This window comes from Manacus vitellinus, unplaced genomic scaffold, assembly GCF_001715985.3.
Source record: "Manacus vitellinus isolate BGI_N305 unplaced genomic scaffold, ASM171598v3 scaffold_10_pilon, whole genome shotgun sequence".
NCBI lineage: Eukaryota > Metazoa > Chordata > Aves > Passeriformes > Pipridae > Manacus > Manacus vitellinus.
In genome coordinates, this window is record NW_021938838.1 from 8151155 (window position 1) to 8167422 (window position 16268).

Below are 16268 nucleotides of genomic sequence, written 5' to 3' on the forward strand. Positions count from 1 at the left end.
ATAGGAGGGGGGACAGAGAGGAGGATGTGGACAGGGATAGGTATAGACATGGGGACAGAGATGGGAATGGGTCTGTGCATGCACAGAGGCAGTGGGATTGGGGGAAGACATAGGAAGAAAGGACCCTCACAGTCCTCTGGTTTAGTCCTGACCGGGCAGAGGCAGGGCTGGAAGAAAGCACATCCTCTTCCTCCTCATGGGCCTACGAGTCCCTGCCAGCTCCACTTCCCACAGCCACATTTCTGTATTCAACAGCTTCCTCCTCTTATCAGAGCAATCATGGGCTCCAAGCTCGGCTGGGCTAGGGGCTCAGGGAGAGATGGGGAGGGAAGAGGTGCCCTGATGGCCCCAGCCCTGGGGAAGGGAGAGGGGGATGGTGGCATTTCCCTGCTTGTAGGTTAGACCAGGTGAAGCCATCAGCGATCCTCATGGGCCTTAATCCCTGTGTTTGGAGTCAGGACTTGTCCTTCTCTCCTGCCACTCAGGAACAGGTTGTTAAATGGGGCTAGAGATGATGCCACTGCCCTGGTGTGACCCACCCTGTGCCCCACATTCACTCAGGGCTGGAAAACTGCTCTCCTGCTGCAACCATTTTTGCTCCAAGATGGTTTTCCCATCCTGCAGGTCTGTCTGGTGAGGGAGCACTGCCCCACATGTGCTCATGATGTTTCCAGCTCCCATGGAGAGACACAGAGCCCAAAAGTGCTTCACAGGGCAGCAGCCACATGGCTGGGAAGCTTCGAGCCCACATAGCACCAGATTTAGCCACAGACATGCTCCTAAAAATAGCCAGGAGCTGGGAGGTTGGAGAGCTGCATCTGCTGCCACAAGGAGCAGACACGGAGCTCCAACCCTCATCCCATGGGATTGGGGTGCACGGAGCTGGGGTGCACAGAACTGGGGTGCACAGGGTTGGCCCCAGAATTGTTTGGCTGCAGGAGAATTTGGAGCTACTGGCATGAAAGAATGCAGCCATCCCTTGCCAGCCTGATGCCAGGGCCAGGAGGACATCGGGATGGAGACAAGGTGCTCTCGGTTTTGGGATGGTCCTAATCCACTGGGGAATTGAATGTGTAGCTGTGGATAAGAATATCCACAGAATATTGAGGGTTGATAATATTTAGCACCTCAGCAAGTCTTTAATGTAGTCAAGGTTTTGCACCTCTTGCCTGATGGTTGCTCCAGGATTCTGGAGCAGTGAGGAGATAGGTTTCCCTGGGGGATTTGGGGTGAGAAGCTGGGGACAGAGCCAGGACTCAGAAAACCGTGGTGCCTGGCAGGTATCACTGTGATCTCCAATGTAGCTCCAACCTGCCCCACGCCCCAAGAGGGGTCTGACCTCCAGCTGGCAAAACGTGCTAAAAATACCAGGATAAATATACGAGGGAATGCAGGCGGGATGTGAGCATCTCAGGCTGGAGCAGCCAGCCTTCCCCAGCTTTGCCCAACCCCCCCCAAATAACCCCAACCCAAAATCCTAACCCAAGGCCCATCTGGTGTCCAACTGATGAGCACAGATGTGTTTGGGATTTCCGAGCCGGCTGGCAGCCGTTCAGACCTGTCGCAAGCTGCACCTGCTGCAGGATATTTTCCCTTCTGGATTTAATCCCCACTCCCCCAGAAGCCCCAGGCACCCCCCACGGCTTGGTGTGCAGTAGGAGACCCCCCCCAAAGTGATGACCTTCCTGCCCCGTGCCTGTCCCTGCCATAAATATGGATGTGGAAGCAGGAGAGGGTGGAATTAAATATCCGAGCAAGGAGACTGTCATAGAGGACAGAGGCCCAAATCTCAGCCCCCCTCCAAGAAAATGCCTGGAAGAGGGGATGGTGTCACAGCCACCCTCCCCTGGGATTGATTTCACCACCTCCAGCATTTTTTGGGAAGGCTGAACGGGATTTCTTAGAGCATCCCCAGCCGGCCACAGCCACAGAGATCCGAGCCTTTCATTGCAGGCAACGAGCCCAAGAGATGCCCTGGTGTTTGGAAACTGGCCAGGGCATTACCTAGCCCTCCAGTTCCCTCCCCCGCCCCAAATTAACGCACCATTATTACGTTTTAACAAGGCTCTCCCAGCTCAGATGTTGACTCCTGTGATGATCGTGGAGCCTGTGGAGGGAATAAACAGCAAATCCCCTTTTAAATGAAGGGCTCGCCAAGGGATTAGGAGCAAAGGGGTTGCCTGGGCCCCCCCAGGCCCCCCTCCCAGGGGCTGCCTGTGCAGATATGCGGGGCAGGAGAGGCCTCGTCTGTCCGTCTGGCCCGTCTGAAGTGGTCCTGGGCGATAGGGAGTGATTAGGATTAGATACATCCAGGATGAGAGTTTTTTCACCAGATAGGGATGATAATGGGACCCATGGGGAGGATTATGGTCCCGTCTCTCCAAGAGAGCTGCCATCTGCATATCCGTCTCCTGACGTGTCTGCTCCCCCGACGTGCCCAGCCGGACTCTCCCTTCTCCATGCTGGATCCTGGGATGGCAGCACTGACCCACTGCACCCATTAAGGCTGGACCTCACACTCCATCCCCACCAGGGTATGTGGGAATGAGGGCTTGTGGCCATCCGGGGTGGGATATGTGCTGTTCTAGACATGAGCACAGCACCCAGCATCCCTGCATCCCTGGAATTCTTAGCATCCCTTCACATTCCTCAGGAACCCAGCATCCCTGTACTCCAGGATATCCAGCATCCATGCAGTGCTCAGCATTCCTGCACATTGCTGAGGCACCCAGCACTCCTGTTGTCCCGGGGTGCTCAGGCATCCCCGAATCCTCCGGGCACCCAACATCCCTGCATCCCTCGAATGCTCAGCATCCCAACATCTCAACATCTCTGTCACCCTGGGGCATCCAGCACTACTGTATCATTGGGATACTCAGGGATCCCCTGTTGTGTCCTGGTTTAGGGCCACCTCCACACATCCGGGATGCTGGCAATGGCACAGGGTGACATCTCCCTGTGAGCACGGCATGAGGCTCCCCATCCCTTGACATTCCCACCCTTTGACTTACTCATCCCTGAGACGAGCACTCCTGTCCTGGCTGCCACAGGGAAGAGAGCGGGAAGTGAGCGGTGAGAACTGGCCTGTTCCCATCACCCAGCATCCCACTCCCTCCCGGCAGCATATTTCCCTGCTGAAGTCAGAGCCATCCAGCAAACCCCCTGCTCCTGCCAAGCCCAAACATTTCCTATTTGGGATGTACACACCACATCCTCAGCTGTGACACTGTCCCGGGGCGGCACAGGCTGGGAGCACACGCGTGTGCACGGCTGGAGCATCCCAGGGAAGGCTGGAGCTGTTGTGCCCACCATAATTATGGAGAGAGAGAGAGAGAGTGGCGTTTCAAAGTTTGGATAAAACCTTAATTGGAGTCTTGGCTGGTGTTAATTATATTAAAGGCAGAGTGAGCGACGGGCTTTTTATTAGTTAATGAGGATTTTCATTTTCCAGCAGAGGAGCCCTTTGATGTTTCCAGGACTAATGGCTGTTAAATTCAACTTATTTGCTTTGCCAGTGGTGGAGGGTGATGGGGACCAGGGGCTACCCTGGCAACGGTGCCCAAAGCCACCAGCCACTGCAGTGAGAGGACAAGGATGCTCACACCCCATCCCACCAGGGTCACGGGGGAACAAGGGCTCGTGGCCACCAGGGGTGGGAGATGTGTTGTTTCTGCACATGAACCCAGCACCCAGCATTCCTGTGTGTCCCTGGAGTGCTCAGGCAGCCCCCCACATCCCTGGGTTGCTCAGCATCCCTGCACAATCCTGGGGCATCCAACATCCCTGCATCCCTAGGGTGCTCAGCATCTTTGCACAACCCTGGGGCACCCTGCATCCCTGCATTACCAGGACACTCAGCATCCCTGGGGCACCCAGCACTCCATGATTATCCAGCATCCATTCAGCTTGTCCTGCTCCCCACATGGATTTTTCCAGACTCTCTCCAAAACCCATTCCAGGCTGCATCCCTCCTCCTGCAATTAGCATTTATTATGATTATTTTGCATTCATTACCCGCGAAGCCAGCGCTCTACCCCATCTCAAATCACGTGCAAATTCCCTTTGCATCATTTTTCCCACTCTTGGAGGGGAAGAGCTGCACAAACAGTTTGCAGTGAATATTCTGGGATCGGGGAGCGATGCCGGCGGTGCCGGTCCCACGCCCCAGCCACGTGGCTGCACGGCTGCTCCCCAGCTGGATGATTTGTAGCGTTAATCAAGGCCCAGCGTACTTTGAATTTCAAATGCTGGCAGGGAAGAGCCAGGCAGGAATGTGGGCTTTGGGGAATATGTAGGAAGAAAAAGGGTTTATCCTCAGCCTCATGGCAGCCCACATGGGGTGCCAGAATGGAACCCAATGGCATTCCAGTGGTTCTACCCCATGGAACAGCCCCAGGGAACCCAGCAGCTACTTAAGGAGTTTTTGGGGTGCCCCAGTGGGGCAGGATGGGGTGAGATGGGGGGATCGGTGGCAGAGGGGACAGGACCCTCTGCATCAGACCCACAACAGCAGTGAGAGATGTTCATGGGGCTGGGGGGCAATGGGGCCCCCCAAGGCTGAGTCAGCAGTGGTTACCTTCACCCCCAAAACCCCCAAATGGCAGCTCAACCCCTCCTGGGGGGCCACACTGTGTGTGGCTGCCGTGGGGCAGGAGGGGAGGGAAGGGGGGACTCTTTCCTGGTAATTACCCCTCGTCCTTCCCCGTCAGGCTGCATGGAGGGAGCCGGGGGGAACACAGCTTAAGCTATCAATGGTCCTGCCTTGATGGGAATAAAATATGCACTGAAAGACATGAAAATGGAGTAAATAAAAGAGATAAAAATGGAATGATCAAGCCAGCAACTTCTCCTCCTCTGATTAAAAAGAGGGAGTGGGGGGGGGAGAGGGGATGCGCTGAGCCCTTGAAGAGGCAGCTGCTGCTGCAGCCGCAGCCCTGATAAAGGGGCTGAGCAGCCTGTTTGGGAGAGATAAAGTGAAGTCCCAGCGTTTCCTGTCCTCAATCCAAGCCTTACCATCAATATTAATACAGCCTGACAAACTGGCGTTTAAGATAGAATAAATATAGACTGGTGCTGCTATTACCTAGACCTTATTAATCTGCTTGGAGGCATTTAAATGCCGTTAAAAATATGGAGTTTACTCGCTGGCACTTCAATAGCTTTACAATCCATCAGCGTTTTGTTTTCCACCCTCCTCTTCCCCTTCCCGAGGTGTTGGCTGTGGGTGCCCACTGACCTGTGCTGCTCTGGGCAGGGAGAGAGGAGCCAAGGGGAGAACCGAGGTGGGAGATTTGCTGAAGGATGATGATGATAGCCAGGAGAATGTCTGGGGGCAGCAGGGCATGGAGGCACAAACCCTCAGAGCCAGCTGGAAGAGCATCCCAGGACTGGAGTGCCTGGACCCATGCACCCAGATGATTGGAAAATTGACCTGCATGCTCCCCACTAGGAGAAACTTGGGGGTCCCACACCCCCAGGGATGCTGGTCTCCCAGGTGCAGCAGCCAGAGCCCCAAAACAGAAGAGCAGCCCTCCCTGGAGCCAGGGCCTCAGTAGTGAGATGGACAGGCACTGAGCAGGTGCTTGGGAAGCTGATCCCAGTCCTCTCCTCTCCTTTGCTCCTGGTCCTGCAGCATGGATGTTGTGTCATGGCACCCATGTGTTTCTCCCCTGCCAGCCCTGTACCAGACACCCTGCTTGGTCCCTGGCATCCTTCCCTGGGCCATCCTGTTCCCTCAGCACCCACAGGGTGGGAAGAGTAGCCCAGGATCTGTGAGTACCAGGTGCATGGCAGGGCCACCATGGTATGGGGATGTGCCCATAACTGCCATGCACATGGCAGCGGGAATCCTGATACAGGGTTGGATCCATGGATGCCCCAGTACAGGACCTGTGTGTGCTATGTACATGACAAGGCTATTGTGATGTGAGGCAGGATCCATGGGTGCCAGGTGCATGGCAGGGCCAACACCAGCGTAGGGATGGATCCATGGGTGCCAGGTGTGTGGTGGGGTCAATGTGGTGTGGGGCAGGACCTGTGGGTGGCAGGTGCATGGAAGGGTGCACCTTGGTCTGGAGCAGGATCCATGGGTGCTGGGTGCATAGTAAGGGCACCTCAGTGTAAGGATGGATCCATGGGATCCATGGTCTCTGAGCATATGGCAAGGGCACCCTGATATGGGGATGGATCCATAGATGCCAGGGCGCATGGTAGGGACACCCCAATATGGAGCAGGAACCCGTGGGTGCCAGGGTGCGTGACAGGGTCTGGAGTAGGACCAATGGGTGCCAGGCACATGGAAGGGGCACTCCAGTACAGGACAGGACCCATGGGTGCCAGGGGCATGGCAGGGTACGGGGCAGGACCCGTGGGTGCCATGCACGTGGCAGGCCCACCACCCCTGGCGGTGGCGGGCGCAGATGGAGTGAGCGGGCGCACGTGGGGCAGCGCCGGCGCGGGTGGTGGGAGCGGCGCTCATTAGACGTGTATTATTCATCGGCAGCTTCTGTCGCCTGCCATCTGCTCCGGCTGCGCCGCGGGCGGGCGGCAGCAGCCGAATGGGGCTGACACAGCTCCGCTCCTGCTGTCACACCTGGGCTGCCACAGGAATTGGCACCGCACAGGGCTGGAACCCACGCGGTGGCTGGTGGGGTGTAGGATGTCCCTGCTGCCCCCTGGGATGATGCTCCATAGGGTGGGTGCCTCGAGGAAGGAAGAGTTTGCACCCCCTTAGTCATTCCATGGGTGCCCTGGCCTGTGGCACACCTGGCACTCAGTCCTGGGCAGGATCAGGCCCTTCCCATCGTAGAAGCATCGCTGAGCTGCTGCCCAAACCTGGGACTGGGCTGTACATCCACACCCAGAGCAGGACATTCCTCCTTGGAGCATAGCAGCCAAACTCATCCTGCATCCAAGCAACACCTTCATCCCCTCACCTTTTAATTAAAACCTTGATGAACTTTATAATGAGAGCATGGCATCCCTCTGGGCTCTCCAGTGAGCTGCCAGTGTGGGAGGTGAGATCCCAGCATGAGGGACGTGCATGATCCCTGTGTCCCCTCCTGGTGCCAGCCCTCAATTGCATCCCACAGCTCACACAGGAGGACAGGAGTATTCACCAGGCCAGGAGCTTGCTGCTCTAAATTGATAATTGCCAGGTTTTAATTACTCGGCAGCCAAATGACCTTTTGCATCTGCCAGCGAGGCCATGAAACATCTCCCTGAGTGGGAGCAGACACGCAGCAGGAATGTGGTGGGGTTGACACGCCACCGGCTTCACCCAGATGGGGTGACAGGGACAAGGCCAGGATGAAAACAGGACCAAGGTGTCCGGGGGCAAGGACCCTTCAACATCCCTGAGGAGTGATGGGTACTGCTATCCATGGACTGCCCTTGGCCTGGGAGCGAGCATCCCTGGGACAGAGCCATGGTGCAACATCCCTGGGGCAGAGCCGATACCCTGAACCTGGCACAGAGCAGGATCCCTGGGACAGAGCTGGCACTCTGGGCTTCAACCTGGCACAGAGTCCAGTCTCCTGCACATGTAGGGTCCCCTTTGCTCTCCCAGGCCGCCCCTGGAGCACCCTCATCCCTCCTTTTTCCCTTTTCTCCTGGAAATAAGGCACCACAGCTCAGCAGAGGCTGGTGCCAGCCCACAAACTGGGCACAGCCCCTGCCTGCACCTCGCTTCATGTGCTCCTGCCCGCTGCCAGCCTTCACCTCTCCCTCCTGCGGAAAGGAGCCCTTCTCCTGGTGATAATTACGGAAAAGTTCAGTGCTGAGAGAGATGGGGAGAGGGATGTATTAAAATGCATGCGCACAGCTTGGGCCTCGCAGCAGATGTTGGCATAATTAGAGAGGAAAAAATTATGAAATTAATTTGTGGTTCAATGTAAATTTTGGCGTTGGGGGGAAAGCCGACGTGTGCTCCCTCGCTGCCACTGGGACCATGCTGGGGAGGTTGGGGGAGACCAGGCCTGGTGAGGGAACAAGGGGATGGGTAATGACTGCCCTTAGTAGGGATGGGGTTTGGCAGTGCTGCATCCCAGCTCCATCACACTGGGGGTGTGGAGAGGTGGGAAACAGGTTGGGGAGGTGGATAACCAGCCCAAGGGGATGTACCACCTGCCCAAGGGGATGGATCACCAGCCCAGGGAGATGAACCACCATCCCAGAGAGATGAGCTACCATTTCCTGTAAATGAGGATGCAAAAAGAGGGGATTTGCGGAGAAAAAATAAAAAGCAGGGTCCAGCGATGGCCATGGATTGATGTTTCTGTTGGCTCCCACAAACACACATTGGGTAATACTCTTACTGTCACAACCAGCTTAGGGGACCTTTCCTTTTAGGGGAGACAGCTGAGGTGTGGGAGGACCATCCTCATATACGTAGTGGTGAGATTCCCAGACCATGCTGGAGCCAGACAAAGCTTTGCTTTCCCCACTCAGCTTTTCATGTCTCTTATCCCTTAGGGAGCTGGAGAGGAATCAGTATCTGCTGCCCCCCCTGGCTCCCCCAACCCCCTGGCCCACGGCAGGGGGGGCACAGACTCAGGTTAATGTGCCCATTGATCGGCACATCCTCCTGCCACGGGTCTGTGCGGAGCCTGTTTTGCCATTCCCGATGGGTGATGAATGTCCTGTCTTGGAGTGGACGCAGCCTGCCATCACCACCTGGGAAATCGGGGTCAGCCCCAGAGTCTGCAACTGTGTTTGGCTGCACTGTGGGGAGAGGAGGGGACTTTATACTGGATCCTTCAACCCCACTTCTTGCAGGTTGCATTTATTTGGGGAGTCCCTGAATTTGTGCTGCTGAAGGAGAGGGGGAACAGCAGGACATGGCTCCCAAAGGCGGGGATGAGCCAAATATGGGGCTTGGGGAAGCTGCTGCCCAACTGAGAGCCCCCAAAATTCAATGTGCTCTCAAAGTATGACCCCAAACTGCAGTGGAGAACCCCCAGCATAGCCCTGAGCACTCCCAGGAATACCGGGGCTTGCACCCCCCTGCCCTCCCTGCCTCTGCGGTGCTGGTTCCCCTGGGCAGCCCAAGGCACCAGGGTCTCAAGGAGCAGCCCCCTCGGGTGCCAAGCCCGGGCTGCAACCACCCTGTCCCTTCCCTCCACTTCCTCGGCAGCTTCGCCAGGGTTGGCCCTGCAGCCTGGGAGTCATTTCTGCATCCCAGTTACTTGGTGGAATGGGTGGACTTGTATCCTTAGGACTTAATGAGCAATGCTGTTGGTGTGGGCAGGCTGGGCATAGTGGGATGAGTGAAGGGCAGCACTGGGATGTTCTGGGCACCACTTAAGGGGAGAAACGGGATGAGAAGAGATCCCCTGCATCCCCTCACCCTCCTCCCGCTGCACTGAGCAGAGCGGGTGAGACAACCAGGCACGGGCACTGCGGGCACGGGCTCGTTTTGGTGCCCGTGTGCTCCTGGTGTGATTCCATCTGGCTCCATCTGCTCCCGCCCGGGCTCGGCGGGACCAAATGTGGGTCGTGGCGAGCACGGGTGACACACCGCGGTGCGGCCGGGCAGCAGCTGATCCCCCCGGGCTGTGCGGGCTGTGCCGCCGGCCGGGATTACCCAGCTGCTGCCGAGCTGGCACAGGGACCGTCTCCTCCGAAAGGTTCCCTTCCAAGGGATTACGGATAATGCATCTGGAGCAGCACTCGCTCATCCAGGTTTGTGATTTATCTGAAAATCAAATTCCAGTAATCTCGCCTGCCATCTGGCCCCCGCGGACACGCGGCCGCCCCGGCTCCGGGCGGGAGGCAGCCGAGAAGGTCGGGATGGAGTGCTCCGTGTCCCTCCCCGAGCATCCTCCGTGGGAAGGACAGAGCGGGCTGTGAGTCCCTGTGGATGGCTTGGGGCATCCTGGGAAGAATATGACCCAGGGAGCATTTCTGGGATGATGTGGAGTGCCAGGATGTGTGCAGGACACGGAGAGCTCAGCCCCTTGCAGGGATGCCCCGATATCCCTGTGTCCCATACATCCTTGGATGCTGGGATGCTGGCAGGACCCAGAGAACTCAGTTCCCTGCAGGAACACGGGCAGGAGAAGGTGATGGGAAGGAGGTGGGGACACCTGCCCTGCCCTGAGGACATCCTGGCAGCAGGGATGTCCCGTGCCCCAGCAGGGAAGGCAGAAGAGAGCAGGATCCATCCTTTCCCCTGGCAGGAGTAGCCCAGAGGGGAGCCGGAGCCCCCAGCATTCCCCTCCCTGGCCCTCATTCCCAGCTCATTAAGGCTCTCCCATTATTCTGACATTTTGTGCGCGTCACGTAGCGGGAAGAAGTAATTTACTTAGAAGAAATTAAAAGTTCATTTTAATTGAGCGCACACTGCAGTATGCAAATGCGGGCGCATTATGTACACTGATGCGGAGACAAAGGCTGTAATCAACTGTTAACCCCCTCCGAGCCAGCCCCACGCTCCACCACAAACCCAGCACCACTCCGGCCACTCTGGAGACCCCAGACCCACATTTGGGATGTCCCCTTCCGTGCAGCTCCACGTTCTCGTAGCAGGGTGATGGATAAACCCCTTGTGCATGTCTCTGTGCCAGCTGGGATGCAGGAGTCACACAGGGATGCCAGGGATGGAGGTGTCCCCAAATTGCTGTGACGCACTGGGATGGCTTCGAGCCAGCAGAAAAGAGTGGATGGTGGGGCAGCGGGTCTCCAGGGGTGAGAAAGTCATTTTGGGGAGCCGGAATGGAGGTGCAAAGGCCAGATGAGACAGGAATACACGTCCAAAGGCCAAAATACAGATCATCGGAGCTGTGACAACCCTCAAATCTAGCTATCTCCGGAATGAGCCCGTGATATTCCCAACATCCTGTTGCAATTTTTTAATGTTTTTTTTTACTACCTGTCAGATCTGAGGGTTTTTTAATGTCAGTGTAAATGGAATTGGTTCACAGATGCGAGATGACAGCCCACTGCAGGAGACAGACAAATTACCTCCAACCTCGGCTCAAGACACCCACGGACTCCCAGACGAAGAGGGGTGGTAACGGGGGGGAGGTGTAATGAGTTGCCAGTGCTCAGCCAGGCTGCCCACCCTGGTCTGTGGGTGCTCTGTGGGTGCAGCAGGTCTGTGGGCATCCCATCCACACCAAATCCATGAGACCCAAAGGGATTCTGGGGATGGCACATGGTCATCTAACACCATATTACAGGTGGATGATGCTAAAATTAAGGGAAATATGAGGACAGAGGTATCCTTTTGAAGGGGACACACCAAGAGTGACAGGGTGGACCCATCCGTCCTTTGCAGGAGGGATGATGCTGTTAGGAATCCCTCCTCCTGGCTTTGCCAAGGACGGAAGGACAGACCCAGGATGGGACTTTGCCACCCTGGGGCAGGTGACAGTGGCAGTTTCACCCCAGAGCCGCATGTGGAGGAGGGCTGGGGAACACCTTGGAGCATCTATCACCACCTCAGCTGCCCTTCACCAGCCCTGTGCTCCCAGGAGCCTCAACCCCAGTGCTCCCAGTCAGCTCCCAAAGGCAACCAGGGTGGTCGAGGAGGATTTAATTGCTGCCTCATAACCTTTGCATCCTGTCCCACGTGCCGGCTGGGCGCCCGGCTCCGCAGCTCCAGATGGCACCCGGGAAAGAGTTAAGTCCGCTGTGATCAACAGCAAGAAGCAAGTGGTAAACAGTTTTTCTCTCCCTCTGCTAAATTAATATGCAAATTCCCCCCTCTTCCCTCCCCCCCCTTGCTTCGAAATTAGCGAGGTAGAATGCTTGGGCTAATTATGCATTCAAACGAGCAGGCTTCGTTAATGTGGCACTAAGAGGAGCCTGAAAATGATTGTGAGACGATGAAATTGAAATTGGAGCATGGCACTTCTAATGCATCTGGAGTCACTCTTGCGTGCCCCGGCAGATGTAACCTGGCAGTGACCGGCAGCTCCCGCTGCCCTGCCTGTGCCCGGGCACTCCCAGCACCCCAAGCACCCCCAGCACCCCACAGTACCTCCCCCAGCTTCTCCATCCCGCTCCAAAATCAATGCAGTTACAAGATTTCCCAGCCCAATTCCTCGGCAATAAAGGGGTGTGATGGCCCCACACACCCACAGCTCTCGGCTTGGGGTGGGGGTGAGGAATACATGCTGAAGCATTCCCTGAACACTGAGAAGCAGGGTCAGGATTAGGACTGATGGTGCTCCGGGTGTGCAGAGAAGTTCCTGGCACAGCCCTTGGTGTGTCCATGCGGGTCCTGCGAGGTGATGCCACCATCAGCCTCTGTGCTCCCATGGTCCAGAGCACGGCTGGGAGCACATTTCTCCTTCCCGGGCCAAATCCTGTCCCCTGAGGCAGCCAGCAGGGGTATTTGGTAAAGCTCCACATGTACTGGTGTTCACATGGATAAGCCTCCAAATGGATAAACCTTCTTCACTCCTGGGGATGCTGAAATCTGATGGCTGCAGGAAGGTCATTCCCATTGCCATGTACCAGCAGGTTCGGTGCTCAGCAGTTGTTGGCACATCCCAGCAAGGACGAAACCGGTGGCACATCCACATTCATATCACACAGCCCATGGCACCACCAGGTGTGAGTCTGTGCCCACAGGGCATCCAGGGCCAGGCAGGGGCTGCTCCCAGGCTGATCCACTGGGATCTGCAGATGAAAAGCAGGAGAAAAGACTTAGGGTGACAAGACAAACAGAGACATGTTTTATTTTTGGAGATGTTTTATGCTGGGGATGAGCAGCCACGGGCTGTGACAGGCACATGGGATGATGAAGGATTCACAGGAATACCAACTCAGGATGTCACCAGTCCCAACCTCCACTGGGATAACTGTTCACTGCCATCTCCATGAACTCGAGTTCAGCACCCAAGGGCTAAACCCCATTTCCCATGAGAGCTGGCAGCACTGTGGTACCTGCCAAACCAATCCCCCTCCGGCAGGCAGCAGGGATGGAAGTTGGTATTAAATATTCATCAGAGGTGTGGAATTTACTGGAACCATCCATTAGGAGGTAACACACAGTCCACAGTGTGCTCCTGGCAGCCGGGCCATGCCGTGGTGGGCGGCCAGGAGGAAGGAGGCAGGGAAGGAAGACGGATGCTCTGGAGGAGACTGCGGAGCCGTAAACCAGATGCACTGTTAGTAATCAATGAGGAGCTACAGACTTTCAGTGCTCAACCACCAGGAGTGAAGAGAAGAAATAAACAGACAAGGAGATGAATAATACCCCGGAAAGAAGGGGAAGGAGTGGGAGAGCAGCAGGGATGCAGATCTGAGAGGAGACGGTCCCTGGGAGAGAGGTGGGATGGAATGGCATGGTTTGGTCCAGAGGGATGCTGAGCATCCCAGACGAGAGCAATGTTGAATGTCCCAGAGGGATGCTGAGCACCTGGGAGAGTGTTGAGCACCCCAGAGGGATACTGAGCATCCTGGAGCAACGTCAGGTGTCTTGGAGGGATGCTGAGCACATGAGAGCGATGCTGAGTGTCCCACAGGAATGCTGAGCACCCAGGAGTGATGTTGACCATCCCAGAGGGATGCTGAGCACTCCTGAGGACACACACCTTGGCAGAGGAGGCCATGGGGCTCAGAGTGAGCCATGGTGTGCCTGGGCAGGGCCGGGGCAAGGGCATTCCCCGGGCACCAGGACCCACCGCATCGGCTCCGCTCCGCAGTGTGCCCCCGGGTCGGGGCTGGCACACGGAGGGGGTTGTTTTCCCCATCTCTCCGGTAATTTTTTCCCTCTGACTATGATGCATAGCAGTGCTAATTCGGCACGTTGCCATTAATTCCAGCACAGCTGCTGCTCTCTCCCTCAAGGCATTTCGCTAATACTCGGCTTCAGAGCCTCTCAGCAAATTAACATCATTTGTTCTGCAGAACATGTTTTATTTCTACACTACATGCATAGCTTATTACTCCTCCAGAAACTCGGGGTATGCGGGAGGCAGTGCCAGCGGGCATGGCCCTCCAGAGCCAGCCCTGCTCCCCAACACACCATGCCCATCCCCACGCAGGCACAGGGACACAGAACAGTCCTTTGTGCCACCTCACACTGACCTGAGGTGAAACTGCAGGGATTTTCTCCTGGTACTGGGATGCCGTGGTGCTGTTGGAGCAGCTGAGGCTGGTGATGTGAGGTAGGATGGTGGCAGCGTGCTGGATCAGTCACTGTCTGGGACCTCCTGCATCCTTCCAGCCTGATGCCACACCTCGGTGTTCCCATATTTAGAGACAGGGGTGACAAGAGGTCCCAGCAGGCCATGACTTGAGGGCCAGGTTGGGGCTTGCTGGACGTGATGCTGAAGGGCACCAGCAATCCCCAGTGTGAGTGGGATGGCTCTGAACCACTGGCAGCAATGCTGGGATGGAGCAGAGCATCTCCCATGTGGCCCTTGGTGCTGAGCCCCCCAGAGATCCCAGAGCTGCCAGTGGTGGGTGTGACCCAGGCAGGGTGTCATGAGCCAGAGAAGGTGTCCTGCCCACCACCCACCAACCCACAGCCCCTGCTGGCGACAATTTCAGGTCTTTTGCTTTGATTAAGGTTATTTAAGCTTTTTACCGAAACATAAAACCTGATTGTTTGCATAAACAACCTAATTGGATTATGGTGCACAGCATCGCTAATGCCATGGGCTGGCTGGGAGCCGGCGGGAGCACCAGGAACAGGAGTGGTTTGGGCAAAGGAGGGGGTGACACCCCTCTGTGCCCCACACCAGGGTCTGCACCCCCCCTACCCCCTTCTCCCAGCCATGGAGGGACTCTCCTCGGGGTGGGCAACAGCCGTGTAGGGACACAGTGTCCCCAGCACATGGGCCTGGCTGTGCCCTGGCTGTGTCCACCTGCAAGGTGAAAGGAGACAAAGACTTCACTCCAGCACGGCTGGTGGGAGGAGGAAGAGGAAGATGGAGGTGGCAAGCGGGAAGCAGGGGGCCGGGAGCTTTGCAGGAATGCTGCCTGCACAGCGTTTCCATGGCTGGGAGCTGCAGAAGGCTTTCATGGCAAGAGGCAGAGAGGCTCCATGAATATTTCATTAGGAAAGCAATGTGGTGTGCTGCAGAGAACATCTGGCTGGAGTCCCTGGAGACCCCTGCCTTGTGCAGGAAGCAGGAACTGTGAAATACGGAGGAAAACGAGGGAAAGGGGGAGATGGGGGGATCATCCCGTGACATGGGGAGCGTTCCTGACCCTCTGGCCCTGTGATGGGCAGTGCAGGGAAGGTGTGGGGCTTCGTCCTCCAGTGAATGACAGCTCTGGGGAGGTGGAGGGCCTGCAGTGGTGCCATCCAGGTGGAGGGACCTTTTCTGATCCTTCTCCATGGGACATTTTGGGGGACCAGGCTGCAGCAGGGTGCTGTGTTTAGTCCAAATATCCAGTGAAAGAATGGACAGAGCTGCTCCTCCAGCTTATAGTTGGGGTTGCCAGGTGCTGATCAGCCCAACCAGCAATGATGGAGCCTGGGATGGGATGGGATAGGATAAGATGAGATGTCTCCTCTTGTCTCCCTCCACATCCCTCTCAGGGACATGCTGATGTCCTCAAAGCTGGATGCTGGGTTCCCTGCCCTGGTTCCTGCAGACGATGGATGCTGGGGTCAGGGACCCTGAGAGAGGTTTGTCCTGGTAGGATTGGTGCAGAGTGGACATCATTTGGCACAGCCAGGGTGCAGAGCATCAGGCAGGAATCAGGGTGGTGTGAGATTTGGGATTGCCAACAACCCTGCTTCCCTTCAGTGCCATCTCCTTTCCCTCACACTGGACAGGTTTGGCACTTTGGGGCCCTTAGCCTTCACGTGGTGCCTGTGGAGCGGTGACACCACAGTGTTCCTGGCATCTGCTGCTGGCTCCAACATTGCTCCTGCAGCACGGGGCAGGTAGCACGCTCTGCAAGCTGGACCAGCATGTGGCAGCACCAAGGCTCTGTCCTGCACCTTCAGCCTCCTCCCTAAGGCTCCCACAACCGCTCACACCCTCATCTCCTTCACGTATCACGCTGTGGCTATGACCCTGGCATCATGCAGGTCATGGTCATGGACCAAGAGCTTCCCAGTGCACCAAAATCCTCCCTTTCCCTCCTCTTCCTCCCCAGTATGGTGGTGAGTGTGGGGGACTCACTGCCCACCCTCCCTTTCTCCTCACTCAGCCACCAGGCTCGGCTCTGCAGTAGTCCCAGTTTGGGATCAGGGGACATTCCCCATGTGCCAGCTCTGCTGGCGGCAGGACTTTGGCTCACACCTCCCTGCCCACAGCCCCTGTGGCTCCCAGCCCCGTGCCCCCGGTAGACAAAGC